Source organism: Chamaea fasciata, unplaced genomic scaffold, assembly GCF_029207755.1.
Source record: "Chamaea fasciata isolate MVZ Bird 193981 ecotype frontalis unplaced genomic scaffold, bChaFas1.0.hap1 SCAF_6, whole genome shotgun sequence".
Classification (NCBI taxonomy): domain Eukaryota; kingdom Metazoa; phylum Chordata; class Aves; order Passeriformes; family Sylviidae; genus Chamaea; species Chamaea fasciata.
The window spans coordinates 63,531,881-63,551,489 of record NW_027094091.1 but is presented as its reverse complement, the minus strand read 5'-3'; the positions used below and the strand labels follow the sequence as shown (position 1 = coordinate 63,551,489).

The following is a 19,609-nucleotide window of genomic DNA, read 5'->3' as shown; positions in this document are numbered from 1 at the left end:
TTCACAGCTGCAAGTAAACTCTTACTGCTTGGTGTGATGATTTTGTAAAGTGCACAGCAAACTGAGAACATCTTAAGTGGCCTTTATACCCTGATTAGAAAGACTTATCATGTTCAGTCACTTCCTTTTACAATCATACTAGTAGAAAGAGTGATGGTGACTGTGGCCAGAACAGATAAGCAGGAATGCTCAGGTGTGTCTTCTACCTTGGAGCAGTTCTGTTGACATTCCTGGTGTGAATGGAAGAGGGAGAAGTCATCTGAAAGGCTTTTCACATGGAAGTGTAGCTGCCTTGACATCAGGATCCCACCTGTCTTGAATGAAGTTTTGCTCAGGTGGCCCACAGCATGGCTGAAGGAATGCTATTAGAAAGGTAATAGAACATCCAGATGTATAGGCTGGTGGTACCTTGTTTCAGAACACCCACTGACCTGATAAATAGGGGTTTTTTTCTAGGAGACAAGGCAGACTTCAAAGTTTCTCTTCTTCTAGTTTGGAGTAAGTTTAGGTTTTAGCTTAATTTTCCTAACATTCTAACCACAGAAATATGTTCTTTCCTTACTTCTGCTTGGTATTTTTTCAGGAATGTCCTCAAGTTTTCATCTTCATCCTGGATTCATGGGTAAAATATACTCGAATTTGGAATATTAATTAGATTTATTACTTATAAAATCAGAGCGGGATGTTGAGAAGTAAAAGAAGATCTGAAAAACACCTTCCCCCCATGCCTCCCTACTTCCCAGCAATACCTCTTCCTCCCACAGAGGCACAAGGAGAGAGGAATGGGGGTTACAGCCAATTCATCCCAGGTTGTTCATGCTGCTGCTCAGGGAGAGGAGTCTTTCCACTGCTGCACCATGGGAATCCTCCCATTTGAGACAGTTCTCCATGAACTTCTCCAATGTGAAACAGGAGTTTGCTTCAGGACAGGCCTCCCATGAGTTCACAGCCTCCTCCAGGCATCCAGTGTGGGGCTTCTCCAGGGGCTGCAGGTGGATCTCTGCATCCCTGTGGATCTCCATGGACTGCAGGGACACAGCTGCCTCACCATGGTCATCACCACAGGCTGCAGGGGAAGCCCAGCTCTGGTACCTGCAGAACCTCTTGCACCTTTTTCTTCACTGTACTTGGTGTCTGCAGGGCTGTTCCTCTCACATCTTCTTGCTCTACTCCTCCGGCCTCAATTACATCTGTGCAATCACATTTTTTCCTTCTTCGTCTTAAATCTGTTGTCACCAAGGTATTATCATAATTTCTAACTGGTCCAGCCTTGGCCAGCAGTGGGTCTGTCTTGTAGCAAGCTGGCATTGGCTCTGCTGGGCATGGAGGAACCTTCCAGCAGCTTCTCACAGAAGCCACCCCTGTATCTAGCCTGCTACCAAAGCCTGGCCATGCACACCCGGTAAGGTGGTTCTGTCATGACTTAGTATATCCTTCCACTTGTGCTGACTTACAAGAACTCCTGCAAGAAACAACACAGGTGTATAAAAATGGAAGAAGAGGAGGGAATCTCGCTTATTATATCTGATGATAATGTGCTTTAGTGGAAGGACTCAGGTGTCAGGACCAAACTCACTGTTGATTTGTTCCTTAGAGCTGTAACAGATGGTTGAGATATGGCTTATGGTCACTTTCTTTAGATTGTGATAAGGTTGTTAAGAAAGAACCACTTTTAGCACTGAGTAGTTATGATGCTTTTGTGCTCTCTTGGACTGGTTGTCTGTTTGCTACCCACTGCTATTTCTGCTAGCAATGTTGTGTGAGTACAATCCTCTCTGACCAGGGTTTTGTACATATCCCACACATGGAGGGTGAAATGTTAGATATCATGTTTACTTATCAGAAAATGATTTAGCAGAAGAATGCACAAGATGATGAAAAGCCATAAAAATGTGAAGTGTACTTAGTGCCACCCTTTGGGTGCCTTTGTGTTGAGATAAATATGTTTGTCTTGTGCTTCCCTTGCAAGAGGGGTGGTCAGTCACATGCTGCATATTCCCAGAGCTTCACCCACTCACCTCCTCTGAGCCCTGCTCCACTGCAGGGGTTTACTGGTCAGTCACAAACACCACAGGCTGCTTTGTGAAGCACTGGCTACTCCTTAGGCTGCTTTCAAAGAATAGTGAAGACATAACCCCAGTGCCTAAATAAAAATACTGTCCTCTTAATTTTTTTTTTGAGCATATAATATTTAATAAATCCTTATTATTGGGATTTTAATTTTTACCAAGAGATTTATCACCTATTGGTGTCTTGGGAAACATAGATTACACAGGTAATGTATATTAAACCACTGTTTTAGATTAATGCCTTAATTTTTAAAAATAAGTATGAGAAGCATTAATTCTGGGCTAAAAAAATACAACTTAACCCAGTTATATTGTGCTTACTTGTATTTGTCAAAACAAACTACTAATTTTTTTTTTGTCATGTGTCCATACCATATTTATTTCAAGATAAAACTTTTGCTTGCAGTTCCTGATATGCCTTATTTCAGTCACCGCAGGATTGAATTTGCCAAAGGAAGTGTTAGAGAACAAAGCAGTGGCTAAAGAGTTGTCTTTATTACCTGGGACACATGACCTTGAATCTCCTGCAAAGACTTCTTATAGAAAAGGAAATGTGCCTTCAGGAGTCTTGAAGCAGTCACATCCCATTCCTTTGTTCTTGAGGGTGTGTATGGATGCTCCATCTCTCTGTCTCTTTCTCTCAGGCAAAATGAAAGGCACCCTTAGAATTCCAGTGTGTTTCTTTCTAGGTAGCAAATTTACTCGATCCTAGAAACATGAAAACATGTTGTTGTTACCTTGTATTTTTTTAATACATATTAAACTTCTGGGCTAACATAAATATACTTCTAGGATATCTTTCCCTCACACAATGCCTTGTACAAGGGTTTGTTTGTGACAGGATGAAAGATCATCAACCCACCTAAAAATGAAACTAGCAGTTATTTTCCATGTGTTTGGAATGATCTCATGAAGCCTGTAAGAAGGAATGGTTGGTGAAGCTCCCTAGCAAATACAGGCATGGGTATCCCTATTTGAACATAGGAATATGTTCAAGCATCACTACATTTGTTCTATCCTGGACTGGAACAAAAGATTCCTACTTTAGGAAAGAGACCTAATTCAACGATGTAAAATTTTAGTCAAAGCAAAACTTAACTTTGCTTTGTTTTAGTTTTAGAAGTCTTTTTTGTATTGTTTTATTCCCTGAAACTGGAAACAGTCTATTCCCATGGAACTTCTGTGTTTCTTGAATTTTTTTTTCAAAGAAAGGAGCCAATTTCTAGAATATATCTTTATTATAATTTTTATTAAACCTCTCAGCAGTAATTAGAATTATTACAAATAATTACAAATTAGAAACGTACTTCCGGATTTCGAAAATCTCATCTCAAATACCATTTTGGGACAAATAGCAGGCTGGGAGGGGTCATCTGCAACTGTTCTGATCCATATAAGTACTGTTAATGATAGACCGTGTATACCAGAGTTATAAGACTATCATAATTTAGCACTAGCCAGCAGCCCAGCCCCACACAGCTCACTTGCTCTCCCACCAGTGAGATGGGGGAGAGAAGTGGAATGGTAAAAGCCAGAAAAACTCATCCATTGAGATAAAGACAGCTTAATTAGGAAAAGAGAAAGCCATGCAAGCAAATAAAGCAAAACAGGAAATTGTTTCATTACTTCCCATGGGCATGCAGATGTTCATCCATCTCCGGGAGAGGAGGGCCCCTATCATGTGTAACTTGGGAAGACAAAACCATCACTCCAAATGTTCCCTCCTTTCTCCTTCTTGTCTTCACTTTATATTCTGAGCATGGTGTCACGTGGTCTGGAATATCCCTTTGGTCAGTTGGGGTCCCCTGTCCTGGCTGTGTCCCCTCCCACCCTCTCAGGCACCCCCAACTTCCTCCACTGTGGCAGCACAAAAAGCAGAAAAGGCCTTGGCTCTATGTGATCCCTGCTCATCAATGACAAAAACATCTCTGTGTTATCAACCCTTTGTTCAGCACAAATCCTAAACACAGCCTTACACCAGCCACTGGGAAGGAAATCAACTCTAGTCCAGCCAAAACTCAAACAGAAAGTTCACTTTTTAATACTGCACACATGTGTTTGCATATATATAACTGGATTAACTTAATCAGATAAATAGCTAAAGTGATTATTGGGCAAAATGTTTTAAGAAGGAAAGTTACTAAGAGAGCATGAAAAATTACTTTTTGTAGTGTTGACAAAAGCATCACAAAACAGAGAACAACTTGAGAAGTTACCAAGGTATGTAAAAAAACCCTGCCTATTTCTAAATTCAGAGGGGTGAGATTTTAGAAGAATATAGAAAAGATATGATTGATAATTGATCTGATAAATTTCAAAGCAACCATACATTATCTGGATCACATAATGTTGTAACCAGAATTTTGAGTTGAGAACTTGTATCTCAATTTCACCAATACATAACTCCATTATGACCACATTCCATCACATTTTAACATAACATTTAAAAAATGGTGACATGCCAGAAAATAAGTACCAAAATCATATACTTGTATGAATAGATCAAATAATTGGAAAGAACCTCATGGTCAGTGAACCTCAAATGATAGACCAGATGAAAGATGGTAACAATAAGGCCAATGAATATTAAATGAAACAAATTATAGAAAAGAAAAAAAGGCAGTTAGGAAATTGGTTTCAAAAGGGTATCTAATAAGTTCAGCTTAATAGCCAGCTCATTTTAAATAATATTACAGGCTTTTCAGCTTGCTCATGTACTGATGCAACAGCTTTTTCCATTTTAGTCTGGGCTTTGATTCCTATTCAGGTATTGCCGATATCCTGATAAGATTAATATAAATGTAAATAATATTTACATTCAAGATGGCTTGGAGGATTTTTAAATGATGGACATAATAATCTGAATGTTTATGACACAGATGGTTTAGGAAATGAATACTCTTAGTTTCTCTGATAATAAAAGTCTCTTCATTCTGTGTTTAGACAGGGTATCCCAAGCTTTGTATGCCAGGATACTAAAGCAGAACTTTTCTTAAAGTTTACATCAGGCAGATGAGGTGTCATTCAGCTTGTAACTTACAACATGATTCTATACAAAGAAAAAAAAAAAATAAAGTCAGAGCAGAATTGTAACCCAGTCCGAAGAAGTCTCTAAATGCTGGAACATTTTCAGTATACTGTGTCTACTAAGTCAGAGCTGTAATTGCCACTTAAGAAACATCCAAAATGTGCTATCTCCTTGTGTATTAGGAGAGACCAAAGAGATGTTGGGTCATTATGTAAAAAATTGATAATTAAGAGAAAACGATTTTCTAGTTAATTTGCATGTTCATTTATATTGAATATTATTTAGGTTTTTGTGTCCTTTTTGTTTCTCTTAAACTTGACCCAAGGGATCCTACATGATGAAAAAGACCTATAAATTATAAAATAAGACAAATATTTAACTGAGACATTGAACTTTTGTTGTGACTAATGATTCTTCCAGCAATCATTGCATTAGGGAAAACATTTCTTTTTAAGTAAATAATGTTCACTACCTTTTAGAGCTGCTGTCAGTGAAAAGAAAATAATCTACTGAAATATCTATATCCTTTGATGATCTCTCTGAGGGCATCTTGTAGATTTAAATTAAACTGATCAAATAGAAAATGATATACCCTTCAAAATACTTTAACTGATTTGACTACAAAGAAAAATAAAGTCATTCCTTGTGGTTATAAAGAATTGCTGGCAGACTGAGTTTCAAGAAGAAGAGGATTGATTATTTTATCTAAATTGAAGTGTTTTCCTTATGGACTTTAATGGTATATGGGTATATTGATGAAGAATCTAGCTCTGTAGAAAGAAAGAACTGTTCCACCTTTACTTAGATGTGGTGTGCTTACACCTTTACTCAGATGTAGCATAAATCAGGGTTGAAAACTGTGTGGACTCCAAGATGAGGTGTGGTTTTTCAGATAATCTAAGTTTCCTACGAGATTGATTGATGGCTTTCTGTTTGAAGCTCATGGGAGACTTGCCATTGATGTGAATGACAGATGTCAGTATATTTTGGAAATCAATTTCTGTATGGAGTTTTTTGCTGACTGAATTTTATTTTGATTTTTTGGAAGGATCTTCTTTACCTTTTATAGCAGCTTCAAAAGTTCAATCTATGTGCTCCACTACATGTGCTTGTGTGAATCATTACTGATTCTTTTAATTAATGTGATGATAAAGTTTTAAGATTTTTCATTTACTGATTACTTTGTTTGCTAGGAAATTTTTGCCACTTCTAGATCTGACATTTTGCCCACTTGTATTTAGTGCTGATGAAAGATGTAAATAAGAAATGATTTCATAAGCATTGCATGTGCATAATATTTTATCTTTTCATGTCCTCTAAATTCTCACAGAGGTGATTTTCAAGCAGGCTTGCAAAGAGAGATGCAATTAAGGAAAAACAAGAAACAACCCACAGAAAATTTTCAGCTGAGTGTTTTGGCTCCATGATTTTTTTTTTTCCATATGCAAAGGAAAAAAGGATAAAGTTACTAATTCTCAGTCCACAAAGTGCTATGAAAAAGACATCAATTTAAAAAAAAAACAAACAAAAAACCCAACATAAGTTATTATTGACATGGACTTTTCCTATCAGTTATGGACTCTAGAATACAAAACTACGAGATACAGTGGTGCATCATATATTGAAAACCAGAGTTTGAGCATGACAACTGTGTTTACCATACTGAATAGGATTAGAACCACAAAGTAATTCCAGTCCTCCTTTGGAAGAACAGAAACTGCTGCTTTAAAGGCAAATGGATGAAACATAAGATTAATTTGAATGCTTATTATTTAACAGCATGAAAAATCTTCCATTCCCACCTCGTATATCCAATATCTTTGAGAAATCATTGTGTAAATACCTTGATATTTTGCAGCAATCTGTATACACATCGTCTGCTGCCAAGGATTTGGCACAGTTATCTGTCACTAAAGCTGACCTCCTGTTTTCTCATGAAAAACCTGAGATTTTTGTCATACAGGCATTCTGTGAGATCCACACAGGCAGCATAATTTGCCTCAGTCTTTGAGAGTAGTGCTAGTGTTCTAATTTTACATTTTTCTTCACATATACCTGGTACATCTTTTCCTCTTTTGATTTGTTTGAGCCATAATACATAAAATGGGTATAAAGCACTATCACCCGGGTAATCAAATGGACTTTTCATTGTTTCCTGAGTGATGAACACAGACTTTCTCCACCTGCATTACATTTCATTTCTTAGGAGGAATTACATGGTCTGGAGTGTTTTCACAGTCAATGGATCTAGGCTGAGAAAAATATGGAAAAAAGGCATGTTTTGGACTAAAAGTGTGAAATCTGGACCTCATTTGAATTCAAGGACAATATTTTGGTTGAAGGGAGTATCAAAAAGAGTCAGCCTTCTGAGGAAAAAATATCCTGCTAACACTTCCCTCTCATGTAAAAAGAAGCAGAGTTTCAGCTCTTAGATCTCTCCTGAGTTCTGTGCAAGGAAATATGAAGTTTGTCAGGCAAAACAAGATCAAAATGTATAGAGTACTTTAAAAATTAAAACCAGTGCCCCAAATTCCACTTCAACACTTACAATATTTGCAGAGCATCCAGAGTTCAGTGTAAAGTTTTTTGATGGTGTGAACACAAATTTGGTAAGCAGGGAGTTGCTGCCTGGCTTAGGTTCCAGTGTTTTCAGGAATGAGCCTTTCACCCAATATGTTGTATTCACTTGTTTGCATACAGAGAAAAGGAGTATAGTGCCTGAATCAGAAAGAATTTGTTTTTTCACATATTCTTAAATGTAGGTGGAAATTCAGACTGTTTTGGACCTTTAATAGTTCTGGTTGAGAATAGATACTATAAAAACCCTTAAACCCCTCATATGAAGTTGTTGCAGTAACCTACAAAATTCAAACCACTTCAGTTTCTCGTATTTAGCATTCAGTGTATGGATAATGAATGTATCAGGAAGAACTCCCTCAAAACAATAGAAGCACAGGACCAGCAAAACTCCCAGCAGCCTGAAGATACAACAGACTTAATAAAGGGGCAAGGAATATTGTGTCCACCATACCAGCTGAAAAGTTTAAATGGCCCACAGATGTTTGGCAGCTTTGGAAATGTAGAGATTTGAGGTAAGGTTTTTGGAGATGTGTTTATAAACACTGAAGTAACAAGGTATTTGGCACTGAAGTGCAAGTAGGTGATTTCTGAATAAATTAAAAAAATGCCAATGCAAAAGCTGCAGCTTCACTGTCTTTGGCTGATGTATGTGAGTCTCCTTCACACGAGTTTATTGCTTTAATCAGAAAAGTTTGCTTTGTTTGTTTGTTCATGCCTAAGTTTTCCAATCATTATTGTTAAAGGGTTCCCTCTTCTTTGAGGAGCAAGAACTGGCAGTCTGTCAGAATCTCAGTATATTGTTATGCAACTGGAATATGTACCAGGAATAAAATTATAAATCAATTCTGTGATGCACTATTGAATGTCAGAAATGCTTTTCAGAGATAAGAGAATCCCATTACAAATGCTGATTTTTCAAAATTATTGTAAATCATGACCAATATTCACTGAACACTAAAAATTCAATAACAGTGTATGCCATTTCATGAAGCTGCCTCCAGAATTTATGTCATGCTGAGTTACTGCCTGGCAGCCCTTCAGAATAAGGATATTTTTAATATCTCAGGTCATGTAAAACTAAACAGGTTAACCTAAACCCCTGTGCACTATCATTTGTACAAACTGCCAATAACCACCACAAGGTAAGCACTTCTCTCTTGTGCTGAGGAATGCCACTGAGAGGATCATTTTTCTTCTCTTCTTGGTTGAATCCGATTGTTTCACTCAATGGAGCTTCAATTCAGCCAACAGCATTCTGTGCACTCTAAGATAAGGAACAATCATCAGCCAAAGGAAATACAGGTCTCAAAAGAAATTCTTTAAATTCATGGTTCTTGCTATATACCACACTTGCTAAAAATGAAATACACACACTCAGATGAACATATTTATATATGTATACATATATATATATACACATGTATATATATGCGCATATACACCCCCATATATATATATGCCTATTCAAAAATCACTGCCATCAAGAAACTTGCACACTTTAATACTCTGAGATGACTTTAGTAATCTGAGAGTCTTTTGGTCAGATTTGTGAGCTTGAGAGGCTAGAAAATTGATGTTGTAAATTCCCACAAGGGGAATGTAAAGCTTCAGGTCTTTTACAGTCTCTACACAACATCTTGTAGTGACAGAGAGAGAAAGAGCTTTGAACAAATCTGAGGCATGTCTCTGTGTTTCATATATTCCTCCATATATTATTTGTTTTAATTATGTATATGTTTCTTAAAATATGCATTCAAATAATATAAGGACCATTGTGTGAATATATGTTAGAAAATAAAGTGATAGAGTTAAGCTTCCTATGATATTTAAAAACTTGTAGAAATATCCATTTTTCAAGATGTTGTTAACTATCCATTGCTTGTTAGTAGTATGTGCATAACTCCACACAGCTTTGGAGGAAGGGATTCTCTTTAGACTAATGCACTTCAGGCAATTTCTTATTGATGGGGGTCTTAATTTTCTTAGTTTTATTCTTAAGTTTAATTATCTTCACAAATTTTATATATAATTTTTTAGAGAGTAGAGAATTCTGATGGGTTATGTGTGGCAACTGGATAAAAACTATGCACCTGTGCCTCATGGACAAGATGACTGCTCCCAACCACCTGTCTCCATTCCCTAGTCACAGAGATGTGATGCCCTAAGAAATACAAAGGGTTTGGGAAATCAGAGAAAGACATACTAAACTGCCAGTCATCCAAACCTTAAATTAATTATGCCATTGTCCTGTTCTGGGCCAGGACAGGGTTCAAGTTTTTGCAGCCGGCAGGAGGAACATGGCCAGGACATCGAGGTTGTTCCGTACCTCATGTCATTGCTGGGGTGGGGAGAAGAGGTTCCTTCTGGCCAAACAAGCACATGGAGCGGTGGGGTAACACTGACCCCAAGCCAGTCCAGAGGGAGCAGACAGGGTGGTGTTGCTGGAAGGTAGGAGGGCTCTGCAGAGGGGCCTGGACATGCTGGATGGATGGATGAGCCCAATCAAACAACATGAATTTTAACAAGTCTGAGTGGTGGGTCCTGCACTTTGGCCACAACAAGCCCTGCAGTGCTACAGGCTGGGGACGGTGTGGCTGGACAGTGCACAGGCAGAAAGGGACCTGGCGGTTCTGGTGACAGCAGCTGAACATGAGCCAACAATGTGCTCTGGTGGCCAAGAAGACCAGTGACATCCTGGCCTGGATCAGGAATGGCGTGGCCAGCAGGAGCAGGGAGGTCTTTCTTCCTCTGTACTGGGCACTGGTGAGGCCACACCTTGAGTGCTGTGTTCAGTTCTGGCCCCTCAGTTTAGGAAGGATGTTGGGATGCTCAGTTGTGTCCAGAGAAGGACAGCAAGGCTGGTGAAGAGTCTGGAACACAAGTCTGATGAGGAGTTTAGGTCAGACACAAAGAAGAAGTTCTTCACTGTAGGAGAAGAGAACACAGGCTACCTCACCCCTGATAAGTAGCAACTGTGTTAATTGCTCAATACAGCCTTGCCCCTCATGAGTAACAGCTACATCCAATAAGGATGAGTGAGATAAAAAAAGGGGTGAGCTGGTAAGGGGAAGATCATCATGGAGGAGGAGCATTGAGGAGCATGAAGGAGACCATCACGGAGTAGGATCCTGGGGAGAGAGAATCACTGCTGTGAGGTCAGTCTGGGTCTGCAGTCAGAGCCTGTTGTTGGAACCTACAATCTAGCTAGGGAAATGCCTGCAGAGTCTGCAAACTGATCCCTGCAGTCAGAGTTCAGCAGGAAATAACTAGCAGTCAGAGGCTGCAAGGGAAACTTCCAGCAGAAGCTGCTGCAGGCAGAGTCAGTGAATGGTTGGAGTCAGGATGGCTGAGCTGTAAAGGGGAATAAACCAGGACCCTTTTCGTGCTGTGATAAACAAGAGGTTGGTGTCTTGGCTCATTCCTGCCCTCTAACAAGAATGCTGCTGCAAGACTTCACAAAAAGGGTTATTGGGCACTGGAATGAGCTGCCCATGGAGGTGGTGAAGTCACCAGTCCCTGGAAGTGTTTAAGAAAAGACTGGATATGGTACTGAATGCCATGGTCTAGTTGGCAAAGTCTTTTTAGGTCACAGGTGGAACTTGATCTAAAACATCTTTTCCTTTCTAGTTGATTCTGTGGCTGTGTTTGGGTTCAGCTCTGAGGTGAACATTTTTGTATGTGAATCAGCTTCTCTTTTGTACACTTTTTAAATTAATATTTTTGCTGTTACTGTTTGTTTCCTTATCTCATTGCTGCTCCAGTGTATTGTTCTTATTTCAACGTGTGATCTTTACCTTTTGTGTCTCTAGTCCCCCTCTCCTGCCTGCCACAAGAGAGAAGGGAGGGACAGGTGAAGAGTGAATGAGCAGTGGGGTTTGGGGAGTTTCAATGAAAACACTAAATTGGGGAGTTCCATTCCCAAACCATGATAACTTTAATTGGTACCTAATGTGGGGCTCAAAGAGATAACAGATTTGACCAGAGCAGGCTGGACACAAATTCTGTGTAAGCATTTGTTGTATTCTATCCAGAGCCCCTGGTCATACAGTAGCTTGGTCTGTTCAGATGGCTGTGGTACCTGACCCTGTGTATGTTTCCGTATCTGCACTGTGTGCCCATCATGGTGCACTTTCTCAGAGCAGGGAGAGGGATCAGGATTGCTTTGTTGATGTACCCTGAGATATCAGCTCATGATATGATAACATCCAGGGCAATGAGGGTCGTTTGGGAAGTGCATTCAGTGTTGCTTTCCTACCCTTATGCTTGAAATTCCATTAATAATAGTGGGGGAAGCAGGGGAGGATGCTTTTCCCCAGGTTTTCCTCCCCTTTCTCTCCTTCAGGTTTGTTATAACAGTTTTTCAGGATTTAGAATTTCTCTTAGATGTTAAGGCAAGCATGTTCTTGTTGCTAGCTCTGCCAAGTCTCCTCAGTGCTGTCACACTCTGTTTTGTTTAGAATTACAAAATAGATTTTGAGGAGGGTCTTTCAAAGATCTGCCCTGAGGGTGGATAGCTGTGAATGGCATGGAAGGTAGGAGAAAATGGACCAGCTTTTGAGGGATTATTCTTCTCCAGCAGTTTGGAAGTTTACCCTTGATACAAGACCCTGATAAAGTGACAGAATATTTGGAAGAATAACGCTTTAGGAGTTCAAAAGAGGTGCAAAGTTACTTAGTGTGCTGGGCCTTGACTACTATTTATCAGACACTACTTGATACTAGACAGCACCCTCAGGGGCAGGAGGAGAAAAGCAAGACAAAACCTGTTCATTTAGGAAGGGATGAAGAAGTAGGCCCCAAAATCCATTGGCCTCTGGGTTATGGGCCCAGCAGGCTTCCTCACAACTCTTAGAGCCAATTAAATGTTTACTGAAGACAACATGTATATATCATATAAATAAAATATCTGCCTTCAAATAGTGGCTGTGGGACGCCTAATGAAGTGAAATACAGTGAAATATGCTAGCCTAGGTATGCAACTCTAGTCCAAAATATGTCGTGTCTAAGCATGGACAGGAGGTTTTCCAGCAGCCTGGGTCTGTTGTTATGGCTGGGAATGAGTTTAATGTGCCAAGTTAGAGAAGAGATGATGCTTACAGTGATCCTGCTGGAGAACACTCCTGGGCATCCTTCAACTCACTGGGCTCTGAACAGGCTAGCTACCCCTGGCCCAAAACGATTTTGTGGATTTGGGATATGTTTCCCCATAGCTAATAAACCCTCATAGCTAGTGAACCCTTGTAGGGCATAACTAACAGAGATGCAAGAGCTCACTGGGTCTGTGGATGCCAGATCCAGCAGAATGACTGCACTCAGCCAGTGAGCCTGGCTGAACCCAAACCCTTCCTGAAAATGCCTAACTTATTATCCTGTGCTCCCCGATACACTGGGATTTAGGGTTTTAATCTTCTACTCCCCCATTACCCTATGCAATTGTGTCCTGCCTTATGCCTGGTATTTTCTGTGTGCTGAATGGAGCAAGTTTGACTTCTCAGACTTTTCCCCAGTTCATTGCTGTTCTCACTCATTTCTAATGCACAGGCTCAAACATAGCAATTCCTCATCCAGAAATTGCCCTTCTACTATGAAATTCACTATGTGTGCTGCGTGGAAAAAAAGTCCTCGAGGGTTTAAGGATCTCAACTAAGTTCTATGGATGCATTTGTTTTCTTTTTTTTTTTTTTTTTTTTTTTTTTTTTTTTTTTTTTTGGCAGCTTGAGTTGTCTAATATATTTGTTTTTCAAAATCAGAAATGAAAGGGCAGCCTATAAACTGCCCATTTGTATAACCAGCCTGTAATTATATCAACATTCAATTTTATAGTTAAATTAGAGACTGGTTTTCCTTTATTCAGCACCGAACTTATGCTTTTCCCAGCACTTCTTTGTCACCTCAGTTTCTGCTTTTGTGAACATTCTCACACAAAAGCTTCCATTCTGATTATTCTGAAAAGTTTATGAATCAAAAAGATTGCCCCGAACATTGAGCTGAGGATTCCTCATGAATAAATGAATCATCTGGTGATATAATCCAACAGTCATGAGCTTTGCAGTGAGGAAGACAAAACTTTACACTTACAATCCCAACATTGCTTCTTCTATATCTTAAGTACAAACTGTTTTTCTCTTGAGATCTTGTCCTGGGAACTTAGGACCTCACCTAAATTTTAAATCAGTTGCAAAATTTTGAAACAATTACAAGAGGAATATGTCTAAAAGACATTTCTCTCCTGATCATACTTCCATATGCTGAAAGTAGCCTGCTGTCTGTTTTTTTCTGTCTCAAAAAGAGAGAGAATTTGAGCTTCGGATACTAAAAATTACCTAAGGAGCAGGTCTAAGTCTTTTGTATATATATACATAAAAGCTGCAGTAGCTATATTAATTTCTTTTTATACACCTTTTTCTAAAATTCCAAATCAAAAGTGTACCTGATGAGATTCATCTTTAATTACCCATTAACTTCCATCAAAACTGGCAGAGCCTGTGATACTTCACATGAGCCGAGTTTACTGTCATGAGTGTTTTTTATAGACTAGATTTTTCTCTCTCTCCCTGTGTAAGGGCAAACAGCAATGCAGGGAGAGGATAGAGAACTGACAGGAGCTTATTGGCTTCACGAACATTCCCCTGATTACCTGTAAGAGATATGGTGTTTGATGAATACTCTGAATATTTAACATTTGGTTTCCTGTTTGCTGTTACATTTTGACACCATGTAATCCTATAGAAGTGAAAACAAGCAGGATCCGGTCTGAAGTTTTAATCATTCCAGTGATTTTCCTGTTCTGAATCTCATTGCTATCTCCCTCACAACTTCCCAACATCCACCTTTGTAGTGTGTGTGATTACCTCTTACAACTTCCAGCATTTCCACCACAGGGGTTCAGCTCTGTCTCTGAAAATGGACCCAGTTTTGCACATCCCACTTGCAATCAGGAAGTAGACCCAGTTTTGTGAGCCATCATTTCATCTTGGTTTTTCCTTCTCAGCTTCTGGTCATTTTCATCTACCTCTCCTCACTTTGCATCTCCCTTTAAATATGCTCAAACAATTTGTTTGTAAATATACCAAGTCATGATACCAAAAATCTAAGTAATGTTTTCTTTAGAAGCATAAGACCCCAAACTCATTCTCACTTCTTGGTATTTGGGAACATGAAAGGAGTTGAATTTTGATCTGCTTTGTTTTATGAGTCTAATACTATATGAGTTTGAGTTGGCAAAATTCCAGTAAAAATAGACTTCCGTTATAAAATTGTACAGTAAAAATTAGCTTGGAGTTTTATGAATAACTTTTCTTTGGCTGTTACTCCAGGTTTTTCTAATAAAACTTATGACAATGTTCTGAAGAATTTACTACGAACTGGTAACTTCATGCTTTTTAATATATTCACAGAATACAGTAAACAAATATTCAAAGTTATATAAAAATATTACTAGAGAGTCTTCTAGAATCACTATAGGTACATATAGAATTCCTGGATTTCAATTCTTCTTGGGTGCATGTCTATTATAATTTGCAACAGAAATCTTCATTATGGATAGTTTTCTTGCTCTTCAGGGTGTAGTCTGAGTTGACTGACATGAAGAAATAAAAATGAGAGAGCTTATTTAATTCACTCCAGCTTATCAGAAACTTCTCACCACAGATGATTCAAGTTACTTCAGAACATCTAAACCAGCACTTTCTTCTCCTATTTAATTTCCTTTCTCTCTGTTTTTCTTTTCTAATACATCCATTTCTCACTCCATTAGTAACAAGTTCTCCCATATCACTTGGATATTGAATTGAGTTCAAATGGGTACAAATGCTCTTTTGAGTCACATTGAATATTGTCTGGAAATCCCAATGAAGCAAAATTCTCATCTTTTTTATTTCTTGACAAATTGCATGAGAAAGTTCTGCACAACTCAGTAAAAATCAATTTTTTGTAGGCTTTTTTTTGCTGAAAAGACTAGAAATAAAAGCTGCCATTTTAGCTTTCTCACTCAATGTCCTCCTTGGAACCTTTTTCTATCACCTTGGTATAGGTGCAGTGCTAATATATATATTTGTCTTACTGAATTCCTCAGCTAAAATAAGTGAAGTACAACAGCCTTCCTTGTAGTAACCTGTCTTGTGGCAACACCCTTATCACACTCTCAGGGCTGCCTCCTGCTGTGATGCCAGACTGTCTTGGTTTTACCCCAATAAGAGGGTGTTTTGGGCTGGTAAGTGTAGCCCAGGAGCTGTATTCAGCTGCATATTAGACTTCTGCTATTTTTAATACACTGCAAATATTGCAAGAATTTCCTTGTTTCTGGAACTCCTGGTTCCTGGGGAGTAAGTTGCTTGGAAAGGAAACCTAAACTATTTTGAGTCCTAAACAAATACATTAAATATATATATAATTATACAGACCAGTTACTAGCTTATGGTTTATTAGGCTTATCATGGTAAAGCTATTTGAAGTTTTTTTCAATTCTGTGGCAGTACCTTATCTCATTTGTTTGCTTCTTGCTCAGTTTTTAAGGAATTGTGGTGACCAGATCTGTAGGTTTCATTTCTGATAAGAAATCTGATATGTAACCTTGTGTTGGATGAGGATGTTTGCCATTTGACTGCAGATATAACTAAGTCAATTGGTACATAATTGGTGAAAAAGAAATCTCAACCAAAAGTGTTCATTGCTCCTGTTTCTCTTGCTTGCAACCTGCCCTGTTCATGCCATTGAAAAATGACAAATTAATAAACAGGAAAAATCTCACTACTTTTGAATAGCTGTGCTTGTGCTGACCTTATTTACTGCCTAATCCTTCTTTTCCTCTTTCCTTTTTAAGGAAATATCCAGGCAGCTCCCAAGCATGAGTTTGATGAAAATAAGAGTCTTTATTAACTTCAAAGTGTGAGCACACCAATTGTAAAAGACGGCTTCAGTCTGAGCAGAGGAATTCTCATGTTATGCCGCATAACTCCAGGAATGTTTATTTATCACCTCCGTTCTATTCCTGGGATAAATTTTTGTTGTCCATATCAATAAGGTGTTAAATTCGGCATGCTTGTGGATCACAGCCGTGAGAACTGATTTTGGAAACCAAACCTAGCTCTTATATATTAACCACCAACTTTTGACCTTGCTCTGCCTTCTGCATCCTTCCCTTCACCTCATTACCTTCCTTCCAGCAGTCCCAGCCCAGACATGTGGGAAAGCTGTCCCTGGATGAAATAGTGACCTAGTGCAGTGGCTTCCACAGACATGCATTTCAAAAAAGGTGGAACTGGCTCTTAGAGATACCAGTTCCCAAATGGGTTACGTCACCCTCCCCAACACCATCATCTGTGTTCTATATTCCTTGCATGAATCAAGGAGGATTTTGGTGTGTAGGAACTGTACTCTTAATAGAACAGTTTCTTTGTTGTCACATGGAAGAATGATTTGCTATTTTAGGATAGGTTGGGGAGGAAGAGAATCAAAATGCTCTGCAATTAATTCATAAGCTCTTCTGAGGTTTACCTGGCAATGGATTAGGAGAAGATTAATTTACGGTGTAGGTAACACCCTATAGCTATGATTTCTTTTATCTGATGTGGTCTTGTAGAAGAGCTCTCCTTCATTCCTAGAGAGGTTATTTCAGAGAGACATTTACATTTATGGTATTGATTAAGTAGATAGTTGCCAAATACATCTGTGTAATAGTTTCATAAATAAAGACTGCCACTGCAGTAATTCTCATGCAATGCAAAGTGCACGATTGGTCTTTGAAAGAGAGAGAGATGGACTGCAGGAACAAAGCTTCTAATAATTCCTGTGCAAGAGAACGAGGCATCACAAAGACAGGGTTTTTGTCCCTCTCTTTATGCTTTGCAAAGGCAAGATTTTTCTGAGACTTCCATAGCTGTTATCGCTTCAATCTTGACACTGAGGTTTCAGTAAAACGTTACTGAAATCCTTCTTTTTCAATATTACATGATGACATAATAACTATGGAGGCAGATTTTAAATTGTCATGTAAATTGTCTCAGCATTAGCTTTGAAAGTTTATTATTGCTTTATAATATTCCTTGCTCTAAAGCTTCTTATTTAGAGAGACAGTGTGTGTATTTGGAATAAATGTGATAAATTGAGAGATTAAGGTAATATTTCTTGTATTAAATCTCTTTATTTGGAAGCCAGTAAAAAGCTAGGGTTTACAATTTTTGTTGCTATTTAGTTATTTGTGTGTCTATGCATGTATTTGTTTGTGTATGTATTTTAACTTCAGTCCATACAAGTGCTTGAAATGTGGAATTGTTAAGCTTATCCCAGGCCATCAGAAATCCTTGGAAACTAATCCTGAAAGTACACGGAGAATACTACGAAGGTTCTTGTACGTACCACAAGAAAATAGACTACCATTGAGAGCTTTAAATCAATATCCCCTATCATTCCTTGCAGTTTCATGAGAGGATGAACACATTTTTAGGAAGAAAAGTATTGCACACTTTCTCAAAACTATGTTATTCACTGCTTTATTGAGCACTTTTCCACAATGTTAGTGGATAATGTGGAGTTCTGGTTTCAATTTGTGGGACATATTTTAAAGTTGAATGTGAGATATTTTTATCCTGTTGACTGAGCAAAATTTCTGGGTTTTCTCATAGTTATGAGGGATTCTTATTTCATTGCATTTCATGCTTATTAATTTCTGTGATTTGGAACATATGTTAAGTCTGTATTTCCTCCTGACCTGTGTAGTCTGTGAACTCTAGGATTTGTGATAAGAGCTGTCTTCAAAGCTATCGATCATGTCAGAATGAGATATAGCAAAGACAGACATGAAATTATTGTAATTATTTTCTCACTAGATACATAAATCTCCTAAAAATCTAAAATATTACGTAAAGATTTTTTACAGTTTTCAAGACATATTAGAAGCATTAAATATGAATGTGTAAATTAAAGTTGCATTTTAATGTTTACTCTTCTGTAAGTTACAGCTGGCCCATGTTGGCTTTTTGATATATGTAAGGAATAATAGGCTTACAGGTCATGTATTTTTGAAAAGGGCAGTCAGTATGGTGCAGGAGAGCATAGCTTTACTGCATTCAGATAGCAACTAGAATTATATCTACTCCCCTTTTGGAGATATATATAAATATATATTATACATACGTGTATGTATATATATATACACACACATGTATGTATGTATATATATAGTGTATGTGTGTGCAGGTGTGTTTGTGTGTAGCTGTGCCAGAAAGGAAGTGTCTCAGTTAATTTGCCATCACAGAAACCTGGTGACCTCTAGTAGTGATAGTCAGGTTTGTTACATGGATTTTTCATATTCAGCAGAACAGGCATGTGGTTTTTGTGTGGCTTTTGTTTGTTTGGTTGGTTGGTTGGGTTTTTTTTTTGGTTTTTTTTTGTTTTGTTTCGGGTTTTTTTTTCCCTGAAGTGGAATAAATGGAATAAAATTGTTCACTGCCCCTCAGTAAAAAAAATCCTGCTGTAATAAGCTTGTAGATGTGTACAGGGTTAAGTCACCCATTGATACCGAGTGTCTGATCTTGAGAAATACTAGATTTGGAAGAGATTAACCCAAAAAGAGATTTGCCTCATTATTTTGAAATGCTTCATAGAGAGTCTTTCCAATATTATCCTTGGGAGATTCTCATTAGAGTTTTCTAATTCTCCCACCTCCTCATTCTTCTTACTTTTCTACATTCTCTCTTTTCCTTTTCCCTTCCTTTCTCCTTCTCTCCCTTGGAAAATGCCAAACATCACCAGGGAGATCTTCCTTTAAATGTGCATGCAGGATTCCATCAGCTCTGAGCTTGAAAGCATCACTGCCTCAAACATATTGTGTGTCCTGACATTCCATGATTCTATGATAAAACCGAAGATTTTTTCCCTTAAACCTGCAGCCCATAAATGATTCTGTGATGCTATCTTTTGAGTTATGCATGAG

The 19,609-nt window shown here is 38.3% G+C and overlaps 1 protein-coding gene and 1 long non-coding RNA gene across 2 annotated transcripts in view; both read left to right on the top strand.

The window, feature by feature from the left end:
* The first annotated feature begins 413 nt into the window (after window positions 1-413).
* On the top strand, window positions 414-2,752 carry LOC136290724 (uncharacterized). The gene is made up of 3 exons (XR_010721338.1): window positions 414-498; window positions 584-622; window positions 765-2,752. It is a non-coding gene; the product is annotated as an uncharacterized lncRNA (long non-coding RNA).
* Window positions 2,753-10,762: 8,010 nt separating this feature from the next.
* Window positions 10,763-19,609, top strand: part of LOC136291491 (uncharacterized) — a 113,472-nt gene continuing 104,625 nt past the window's right edge. The window contains exon 1 of the mRNA XM_066186642.1: window positions 10,763-10,832. The gene's annotated coding sequence lies outside the window, so the exon portion shown is untranslated. The remainder of the gene's footprint in view (window positions 10,833-19,609) is intronic.